The sequence below is a fragment of the Hydra vulgaris genome, chromosome 06 (assembly GCF_038396675.1).
Source record: "Hydra vulgaris chromosome 06, alternate assembly HydraT2T_AEP".
In the NCBI taxonomy this organism is placed as follows: Eukaryota; Metazoa; Cnidaria; class Hydrozoa; order Anthoathecata; family Hydridae; genus Hydra; species Hydra vulgaris.
This window is the reverse complement of record NC_088925.1, coordinates 10,838,747-10,849,778: the sequence shown is the minus strand read 5'-3', so window position 1 is coordinate 10,849,778 and position 11,032 is coordinate 10,838,747. Positions and strand designations below refer to the sequence as shown.

Below are 11,032 nucleotides of genomic sequence, written 5' to 3'. Positions count from 1 at the left end.
CACCGCATTTCACATGCGAAAATTGCAAGAAAATATTCGAAAGTAAACTGAACAATTGATTCTCGCTCGGATGTATTTTAATTTATTTTCATAAAATTTCAATGCTTTAGATCAAGTTCGTCTCAAGGAGTTGTAATTTTCAAAGTTTTGCCATTAACCGTGTACTGTAGGCAAATAAGTTCCATCTTGAAATCGTTCGAAATATCGAAATCAAAATATTTTGAAATACCTCTTCACAAGTTGTTGTAGTTTTTATGTATTATCATGTGCTATGTTACGGGTTGGTACAGAAGAGAGAAGCAAGTCGTGAAGTTTTCTATCCCGCGAATTTGACGAGAGCCAACGGACCACGCAAGCAACGGCTACTTCTGCATTGTAAACAAAAAAATTGTCGCACGGCAAAAATGTCCTTCAAGTTGTTTATCCGGACATACCTTCTTCCATCGCCGCAGTAGCACATTGCCTCAATCTGCGTGCTCTGATTCCTCCTAGGTAGCATCAACATTCTTCAGGAGACAGCAGTAAGTCAGATAGCCAGGCAAATACTGGAGATATGGACTACAATTCCGTAGATGAAGTTGGGTATAAAAGGTTATAGTTCCTTAACCAAAAAGACATGAATGATTTAGTTGGAGACTTTGGGCTTACAAAACCGAATTTTGAGATTCTGATATTGAGAGGCTCAAATAGTGGAACTTGGTTGATGATAGCGTACAAATCACAAATCAGAGGAAGCGGCATCAAAGACTCTCTAACTTTTTCAGTTAGCGTGATGGGCTGTGCTTCTACAATGATTTTGCCAGTCTATTCCAGGCTAAAGGTATTGCATGTAATCCTATTAAATGGCGCCTGGACAGTTTGTCCCGGAGCCTCAAAACCACGTTGCTTTACAATGGAAATAACTCCCCGCCTCTTCCGATGGCCTACTCTGCGCATCTCAAAGAGAACTACACCATTGTCAAAATGTTGCTGAGTGCATTAGAGTATGACGACTAGGGACGGGAAGTCATTGGTGACTTCAAAATAGTATCATTCCTTATGGCTCTTCAAGAAGGTTTAACAAAATTTCCTTCTTTCCTCTGTCTCTGGAACAGCCGTGATACTAAGGTGCATTATCGCACAAAGAACTGGCAACAACGGACCAAGTTTTTTGTTTGGAAAAGGAATGTGAAGTGGGGGCCACTGATAGAACCTCATAAAGTGCTATGCCACCACTGCACATCAAGTTAGGCCTCGTTAAGCAATTGGTCACTGCTTTTGAAAAGGAGTCAGCAGCATTTCAATACCTCAAAGATTTTTGTCCAAAACTGCCCAAGGCTAAGGTCAGGGCTGGTAACGGGTGATGCGGAAGTTATCGGACAAATCCTAATTTCATTATTTGAGCATAATAGTTAGTTTTTGTGGTTTTATGCGTAGGCATAAACGTTCTATAAAATATAAACTTTATTATTTGAAAGACAATTATTTAAAATGAGGTTAAATGCAGCTGAACGAGAATCTTTTCGAAAGCGACTAAAAATGTTTTTTGTAAATAAGCCTAATGTAAAAAAAGAAAAAAATCGTAAATCATTTTGAAAAGGAAGGATTTGCTCGAAGTACAATATATGAAAACCTAAAAAGACTTGAAACTGTTCAATCGGTTTCTGATAGAAAGCACCCTGGTGTCCGACATCCTGGACTAGAGAAAAGAAAGCCGAATTAACGAGACTTGTCAACAATCGAAAAGGGGCCAGTCAGAGAAAAATAGGTATTAAATTCGGTGTAAATCAATCGACAATTGGTATTCAGTTTAAAAAAATGAATATTAAATATAGAAAACGTGAAAAGACTCCAAAATACACTATAGAGCAACAAATAAAGGCAAAGAAAAGAAGCAGGAAACTAGTTAACCAACTCTATAACACAAAATCGCTTCTAGTCATCGATGACGAAAAATACTTTTGTTTTGCAGGGGACAACATGCCTGGAAATTCTGGATAATACACAAACAACAAAAAGACATGCCCAGAAAGTGTTCGTTTTATAGGAAAAGAGAAATTTCTAAAAAAATTATTAATGTGGATAGCCATATCTGACCGTGGTATGTCTGAGCCATTGTTTCGCACTTCCAAGGCTGTAGCGATCAATTCATCAATCTATATTAATGAATGTTTAGAAAAACGACTTCTTCTATTTATTCGCAAGTATCATGGAGACTTTAACTATTTATTTTGGCCAGATTTAGCAAGTTCTCACTATTCTAAAGATTTTCTAAATTGGATGGATTAATATGTCTATTACGTTGATAAAGAATCCAATCCCCCAAATGTGCCTTAAGCACAACCAATTGAAAATTTTTGGGGACATTTGGCACAGAAGGTTTACGAGGGAGATTGGCAAGCTTCAACAGAGCAAGATTGATCTCATTAAACTAAAACTACAAGAAATTGATTTAAACTTTTTACAGTCGCATATAAAAGGCGTCAGAGCAAAATTGAGATCAATTGCAGATGGCGGTGTTTATTCATATAAAAAATAATATATTTTTACTAAAAGATAAATGCTTTATTTAAAAAAAATATAAATAAGTTATTGACGTTTTTTTTTTGTCCGATAACTTCCGCATCACCCGTTATATTCGTTGGATCACATGCATAGAAGAATTTGAGGATTTTGTAAAGCTGTTGAACAGGGCGGAGAGAGTGGCTTGGAGCAGTTTCATTGCAGTTGTTCAGGGCTTCCAGGTAATCACAGGTAATTCCAGGTAAAAAATGGGCGGTTACTCCTAGGAGCATAAGCAATTGAAATATAACACTTAAAAGCCAGGAACAAAAATTTTGTTACATAGTGTAATGTTTTAAAAAGGTCTCATACTATATAAAACTAGATTTTCAAAACCAAACTGTGTATACTGTTTCTTATTTTCTTTAACTTTTCGCATCACGGATGCGTTTGATAATATTACATTTTAAGGCCATAATTTACTTCAAACCATAAAAAAAATATGTTTGAATAAATAATAATAATAATAATAATAATAATAAATTAGCACAGAAGCTTTACGTGAAATTACGAGAAATTGAATGAAAATTTATATTACTATATATATATATATATATTTTTTTTTTAATATTGTATTGGTACAACAAATCTGTTTATAACCTTAACTTATATAGAAATGATCTAAATACAGTTCAATTTATGTTATCGTATTTATAGTATTTAAACAATTTGCATCCAATGTACAACTTACCAATGACAACTTACTGACTGGTCTAAAAGGGTCAAATCTGCTAACTAAATGAAAAAAAATTTAATGGGAATAGGTGTGTGTGTGTCTCACTCCCACACCCCCATTTAGTCAAAGTTGATGACAACACTAATATATTAGTGTTGTCTAAAACTATAGTTTTGTAATTTAATAACGAGTAACCGCTAATAATCAACTGTAGTCGATCACAAAATAGTTGTTGACTGTGTACACAGCCAACATCTATTTTTTCAAGCAATTTATGCTTGAACATCAGTTGAAAAAATCTTAAAATAATTACAGGAAAGCTTAAACTACCCTAGAATTTAATGCGTTGCAATTTTATAATATTATGACTGAAGAATGATGTGGAATATATAATTTAAGGTAAATAAAAAGTTGAAGATGACAGCAAAACCTTTATTTATTCTTAAAAAAAAATTATAAAATGAACAAAATAGGTGTACTTGTTTATGATTCCAGGCAATCAGACAATTTAATAGATGAACAAAAAGATAACATCTGTTGCTTTAACACTGAATATGACATTTGCTTTAGGTTGTTTGCTTTAGGTTGTTTGCTTTAGGTTGTTTGTTTTAGGTTGTTTGCTTTAGGTTGTTTGCTTTAGGTTGTTTGCTTTATGTTGTTTGATTAAAGTTGTTTGCTTTAGGTTGTTTGCTTTAGGTTGTTTGCTTTAGGTTGTTTGTTTTAGATTGTTTGCTTTAGGTTGTTTGCTTTAGGTTGTTTGCTTTAAGTTGTTTGCTTTAGGTTGTTTGATTTAGGTTGTTTGCTTTAAGTTGTTTGCTTTAGGTTGTTTGATTTAGGTTGTTTGCTTTAGGTTGTTTATATTACTTGTTTATAGCTACTAAAAGTACTGCTAAAATTATCCACTAGTTTGTTGACTGTTTTTGAGAAACCATTTAAATACCTTCTAATACAAGTATTCCTTAGATTATTTTGCATTGTTATTGGCTTGCAATTGTGGGACATATGGTAACAATAATTCTTGAAATACACAAAAAATCTTGAAATTATAAAGTTAAAGCCACCATTATAACAAATTTTGCTGAGAAACTTTATTGTTTTTAGGAAACACATGATGTTTTTTGACGTAATTTCGACGTAAATTAGTTAAAAAAATCAAAAAAACGTTTATGTCATGTATAAAAAATTATGTTTGATCCCTACTCTAAAGGCTCGATTTTTTTTTTTTTAATTTGAGCAAAAGTTAGCGCTTGCTCAAATTAAGGAAAAAACAAACATTTTCAAAGACGTCATATGAACGCCCGTTTGGATGACTTATTTTTTAAGGGTTTTTTAACAACTTTTTATGAAGACTTATTTAACGCTAATGCCACTGATCTAAGATATTGTGTTACTAATGGTAAATATCTGATAGTCCACTTCCCTAAATGACCTTGTCGTAAACAGGCCACCAATTAAGCTAAGTTTAATTTAGTCTCCGAAGCATCGGCCGCAGGATGTAGAGTATGGTCGAGAAATATTCTTATTTAAAAAAATCCTAATGAAGCCAATCTACTTAAATAAGAATCATAAAGCATTTTTCTACCACCATTTGTAGATTACAAATCTACAAATGGTTGTAGAATGATATCGATAGCATTGACACAGTTACCAATTTTATAATTAATATTTTCATTGCAACTCGCCACTTTCAAACATTCAGCTCTTAACTGATAGCTTTTTTTTTCTATTTCAAATTGAATCGCTTTTTAGTGTGAATTATTTTCGTTTTAAAAAAACGTAAGTACAGGTTATTTTGACGATATTATTCTGGAACTAGCAAATTCAACTTAAGAAAAAATTTACAAAAACCTTTCTTAGTAGGGTGAAAATCTTAAATTTACTAAAGCAAAAACAATTTTCAAGTGGTGATTTTAAATTCTAATCAATCCAACTTTGTAAGATGGCGTTGATTTTGTCTGTTTATGGCTCTATGTTTATATCCTGCTTAAGTTCTTTAGCATGGCCTCGTGACATATTTTATTAACAGTGCCGCTAGCAAAGAATAAAATTTTTTGTTATAAAATGTTTCAAAAAATGTATGCTGTATATTTAAAATAAATATAAAATATATACAATCAATAAATAATAAAATATATAACAAATTTTATAACGTATATAAAAATATATAACAAAAATAACTATTGGTTGGTCATTTTTGACTCAAGCAAACCAAAATGAATATATTAGATAAAAGCAAGACGTTTATGAAATTTTTTAACAATTCCAAGCCATTGTAGCTTTTTTTTGCAACGCGCTTCACACAATTTAAACAAAAAGCCGTATTTAACTGCATTCGACACTTTTTCGTTGTTCTTTTGGAATTTTTATTTTAAATTTTTAGGTTTCGTTAGTTTGACATTTACACTTTTTATATATTTCTACGTCTACTGTTTTCGTGTACGATAAACTGCTACTGTTTGTTTTGCAGTTCAAAACAACAACTTTTTTATAAGTTTGTTCAGGTCTACAAGAAGATACTTTTTTAATTTCTTTTCCATCAACATTGGTCGTGGTTTCTGAACAACAAAAGCCTTTGCAATAGTAATTGAGAACTGTTTTCATATCGCATTCTTTTTCTTCAATAAACATCAAAAACGGTATAGTTTGGCATTCATTGGGTATTAAAGATGAACTTTTTGAATCAGAATTATCGTTGCACCCAGACTGAATTGTATTAACAAACCATAGTAGTAGAACATATATCAAAGGTTGAAAAGCCATTTTGTTCAACAACATCATTTCTGAATTTTTTATTACTTTACGACTTTATGTAACCGCACCAAAACTTCATTTCCAAATAGGTGGAACATATTTAAGTACCGGATCAATTTAACAACATCCTGGTTAAAACAAATTATTGTTTAATCGGCCGGAAAATGCATACAAATAGTTTCATAACAGGCACATAATGTGGTTGAACCTTTTGTGGTTAAAAATTCTTTTGACGTTTAAGGATACATTTTTTAATCATACGTTCCGATATAAAACACAAGTTTTAAAAAATAATTACTTTCAAAACGATGTGGTTTTTATTTGCACCGTTCTCATTGTTTTTATGAATGAAAAACTGAAAGTTAAAAATGTACAAAAAAGAAAAAATATTTGCAACTGTACAGTAACTATTTCCTATTAGATGTTTATACGGCTCAATTTTTATGCGTGAGTTTAAAAGTGTTAACTAACTTAAAGTGGTTTTTTTTAAAAGTTTTAACAAGCATATTAAATTCAAAAAGTGTTTTTAAAAAGCATATTGATTAAAAACATACTTTAATACCAATACATGTTTTTAGTATCTATTTATATAATAAATTTATAGATTAATATATAGAATAGAATAAATTTATAGAATAAAATTCTTGCATCTTACAAAATATAACATTATGACGTTAATTAAAATCAATTAAAAATGGCATTTGTAACAATATAAACAAACAATGTAAAGTGCAACAATAATAAATAAGGTTAATTTAATAAATGGAAAAACTTGGTAGTAACAAATAAATTTATCAAAAAAGCAAACTAATAAATAAAACATATCTGAAAACAACAGACTAGCAGGTGAACCACTTAAAAATTTCTTTATCTAAACAACTAATACAATTATCTCCACCATTTTATTATATTACTTAACTTTTTATTTTATTTAATCATTAAAATTTTAATGTTTTATTTTTATATTCTAAATTGTTTACATATAGTTAACTCCCGTAAACTCAAACCTCCGAGGGACGAAGGAAAACGGTTCGACTAAACGAATGTTCGACTTGAGCGAAGTAAGACAACTGTTATTGCTTTCGAGGGACTATAGAAAATAGTTCGAGATAACAAAATTTTGAGTTTTATATTGAATCCTGAAGTACCGTCGACATCTGCGTCCATTTTCTGTTCTGTTTTTACAAAATGCTTTTTTGGCACGTCAGTGCTTCAAGCATTGTTTGATAGATCAGCCACTTTCAGTCACATTGTTTGTTTCATTTTACCAACAAGAAGGATCTCTAAGCATCAGTAAATTTTTATTTTTGTGTATCCGTAGCCACTTTGGTGTTTTTTCCCTTTGAAATAAGGTAAGTTTTGTTTTTTTAAATAAAATTTATCTATTGACCGTACATATCTAATTTTTAACCATACACCTAGCAAATTCGTTTTTCTATGTTAGTTTAAAATTGTATTACAATCAGTTTAGTCAACAGTATAAAATTCTACACAAATTAACAGTATAAAATTCTTCACAAATCTACATGTTGCCATTGTCGGCCGACTACCAATTATCGATAATGAGATCGTTTTTAAAAAAAAAGTAAAACTAAGGAGCCATGATACTAGTCTTGACTCTAGATTACTCTAGAACTAGATCTATTTCTATCTGTTAAAATGTGAACTTATTATAATTGTAATTTATTAGATCTAGAATGTAGATTTTCTAGATCTAGATTGGAAAATTAAACTTAGTGACTTAGACTTTATTACTTTATTCAGTGAACTTAAGTGACTAGTTTAGTCAGTAATGACATAGTCTTAGAACTTTTAATTGTTGATTGATCTATTCTAGACTCTAGAATCTGTGACTATATATATATTATTATATTATGGATCTTTCTTTTTTTTTTTCCGTTTTTAGGTCCACAAATTCAAAATGAGAATAACAACCCAGGATTTATGGAGTTTCATTGGAGAAAATTTTTCCCTAATCAACATACCTATTAAGAATGGGTGTATTTTATATCTAAAATATCTAAGTAAAAAAACTCTTGCAGAGTCTACAAAGATTTTAACTGTTTGCCAAAGGCTGATGTTGTTAAGCTAAAGACTGCCATTAAAAGAACAGAAGATGGTTTTTTAAAATTCAAAAAAGTTCCTGATCGATACTGGTTTGAAATAGTTAATTATTGTGATATGCCTTTCAGGTACCAACCAAAGGATGATTAGTCTATTAAAGCAATGACCAGTATAGATCTTAATACAGCCTTTATGGCAGATACTACTAATACAGGAATAGTTGACACAACTTTAGATCTCAACACAGCTTTTGCTGATGCAAATGAAACTCAACATGCTGCGGCAGATGGCATATCATCTACAACAGGCTTCAGCAACCGAAAAGGTTGCCCGTCATGTTTTGCAAAAAAACAATCTCTTCGCCACTCTAGAGAAACTGTTCAATTTCTGAGAGATAAACTAAAAGTATATAAAAATGTAAAATTTACAAATCGTAATTTGACTCAGAAGGAAAACAGAAAATCTGCTTCATTGACAACGTGGAAACAAAAGTATCTTCACGCTAAAGACAACCAGATAGTTTTGAAATCTCTGGATCATAAAGAGTACATTAATTTAATAAGAAGCTGAAGATATCAAACAGTAAGCTAAGAACTCAGTTAAATAACTTATTAGAAAAAAACAGATCTGAAACAAACGAAAGAAATAAACATTGAAACACTGAAACAAAATAAATAAAGCATTGAACTTGAGTTCAAAATGGAGTTGGTGAAAGTAAAAAAGGAATGTTGTCAACTCACAGAACAAAACCATTATCTCTTAAGTTTGATCTTAGACCCACAAGACGAAAGTGTGGTTGAAACCATGGTAGGACGAGCATATGGTCCAGCATTGAGGAAATGTGTCTACAGCTCCTTAGTTAGCCAAGTACCTATCACAAATATAAGTGATGTTCTAACCCATGTATGTCAGATTTTGACTGGGACAGAAGTGTCTTCACTTCCGCACAAATCAAATGTTGCCAGAATGGCTTTTGAGCTAGGAGTGATATCTCTTATTCAGACAGAAGAGGTTCTACATACTTGTGACGTTGCGACTTTGGCATTTGATGCCACTACAGTGGTGGACAAACATCTCAACGAATTCCATGTAAGTGTTTACCCACAAAAGCATTCACTCACCATTTCTACCATGAGACTACCAGGCGGTAAAGCATTTGATTATGCCACACACATATTAACAGCATTGAAAGAAGTAGCTGATATTTATGCTGATTTTACACAGATGTCTAGAGTAACAGTTAAAGAAATCTTTTTGTCCAAAATTAAAAGTTGTCTTTCAGATAGGGCACCTGTGAATCATTGTGTTATTGAATTGCTAAAACAGGATATTAATGTTGAACTTCTAGAACTTCATTACAATGTGCATCCATTGGACGGAATAGCTACAGCGTTTAAAAAACCTCTCATTGATGTAGAATTGAAAATCAAGTTAACATTTTGAAATATTTACTTTCAGACACAACAAAAATGTTGCGAGTAAAGCTCTTTTTGGGACATCGGTAAAGATGGCATCATCTTTTAGCTGCAAGCTCTAGGATTGATTGGAAAAGTAATTACAGGCCCGTGGATAAAACTAGTTTATGGCAATGTATTGCAGAAATCTAATCTTGAACTGGTATTTTTTATTTTATTTTAAAATAATAGTAGTTAAAACTTATTTTTAGTAAAATTGATCACATTTAATTGTTGTCTTTCTATCTTTTTTGCTTAATATTATTTTAGCTTAAGAATATTGTGTATCCTTTTTCATTTATTTTTACATTTCATTAAATTTAGGTACCCATGTTCCGGATTTGTCATCAAAGAATCACCCAGATGAAACAAAGTTCCAATGATTTGTTGTCAACAGATCTAGATATTTTTGGGCAAAAATTAGTGTTTGACGAGGTGCACAAGTCATTGCTGAAAACAACTGATATAACGCTCCTCAACAAAATAACATCAACTCTTCTGAGTTCTATTGAGTGTGTTATTCATAGACAATTGCACAATTATATATCTGGGCCTCTATCTAACCCTACTGAGAAAATATTGAAGGACACACTATCAACACCTGCCAACAATATGCATGCAGAACGTGCTCTTGGCATGGCAGACTGTCTACTTAGAAAAGCCCCCAATGCCACTATTGAATATCTAGATTCAAAAGTTAAAGCAAAACTGAATCACACTCTTCAGTGGATTGAATCCAAACCGAATCCTCATCAGAGGATTTTGACATGTTTATTGAGTCAATTATTGCTGACATGATACTTGGCAAACTATTTTTTGAAGTTTAGTTAACTGTTATTGTTTATGTAAGAAAAAAATTTTCATGTTCTTTTGCTACTTATAAGTTCTAATTCATCTCTTGAAACTGTTCATTTTGATGTGTTTTTTTTACCTATGTAATCTTAAAAACTCATGAAATATTCATATTTATTTAAAAAAATCATCAAACGTTTTTTTGTAATTTGCATAATTTATGGATAATCATTTCATTATTTCATTTCATTTTTTATTGCAACTAGTACAAATAAATTCCTCTTTTGAAACTGCTCATTTTGGTATATACTTTTGTTAATGTATTCATAATACTTTCTGAAATATTTACATTTGAAAGAAAATTGCTTCACTTTTTTTTTATTTCTCTATATAAAGTCCATAGGATGTCAAGGCACTTCGGACAAACTAAAAATCTCAATAACTTTTGAATTAATAATGCCAGCATCATAAATTTGGTGTTGTTGGAAAGCATTTTTCATTCTCTTTCATTTTATTACACATTTATTGGTATTGGATTAAATTAACTTTTTTGGTGCAACTAAGTTAGTAACTGGTTAGTAACTAACCAGAAGTAGAAGTTTATTCTCTTCTGCAGAGATTTTTATTGAAATAAGGTGCTATAATAAGCTATAAATCTCTGCGCACGAGAGCCAACATTCTTCGACTTCTTGCCATCAGTTAAACTTAGCATGACGTCCTTTATGGATGACCTCTTTTGTAAAAATCCGTTTTT

At 31.3% G+C, this 11,032-nt stretch overlaps 1 long non-coding RNA gene across 1 annotated transcript; it reads left to right on the top strand.

The window, feature by feature from the left end:
- The first annotated feature begins 6,706 nt into the window (after positions 1 to 6,706).
- On the top strand, positions 6,707 to 10,395 carry LOC136081643 (uncharacterized). Its single transcript, XR_010638971.1, has 4 exons — positions 6,707 to 6,814; positions 6,955 to 7,320; positions 7,875 to 9,649; positions 9,811 to 10,395. It is a non-coding gene; the product is annotated as an uncharacterized LOC136081643 (long non-coding RNA).
- The last annotated feature ends 637 nt before the right edge of the window (positions 10,396 to 11,032 follow it).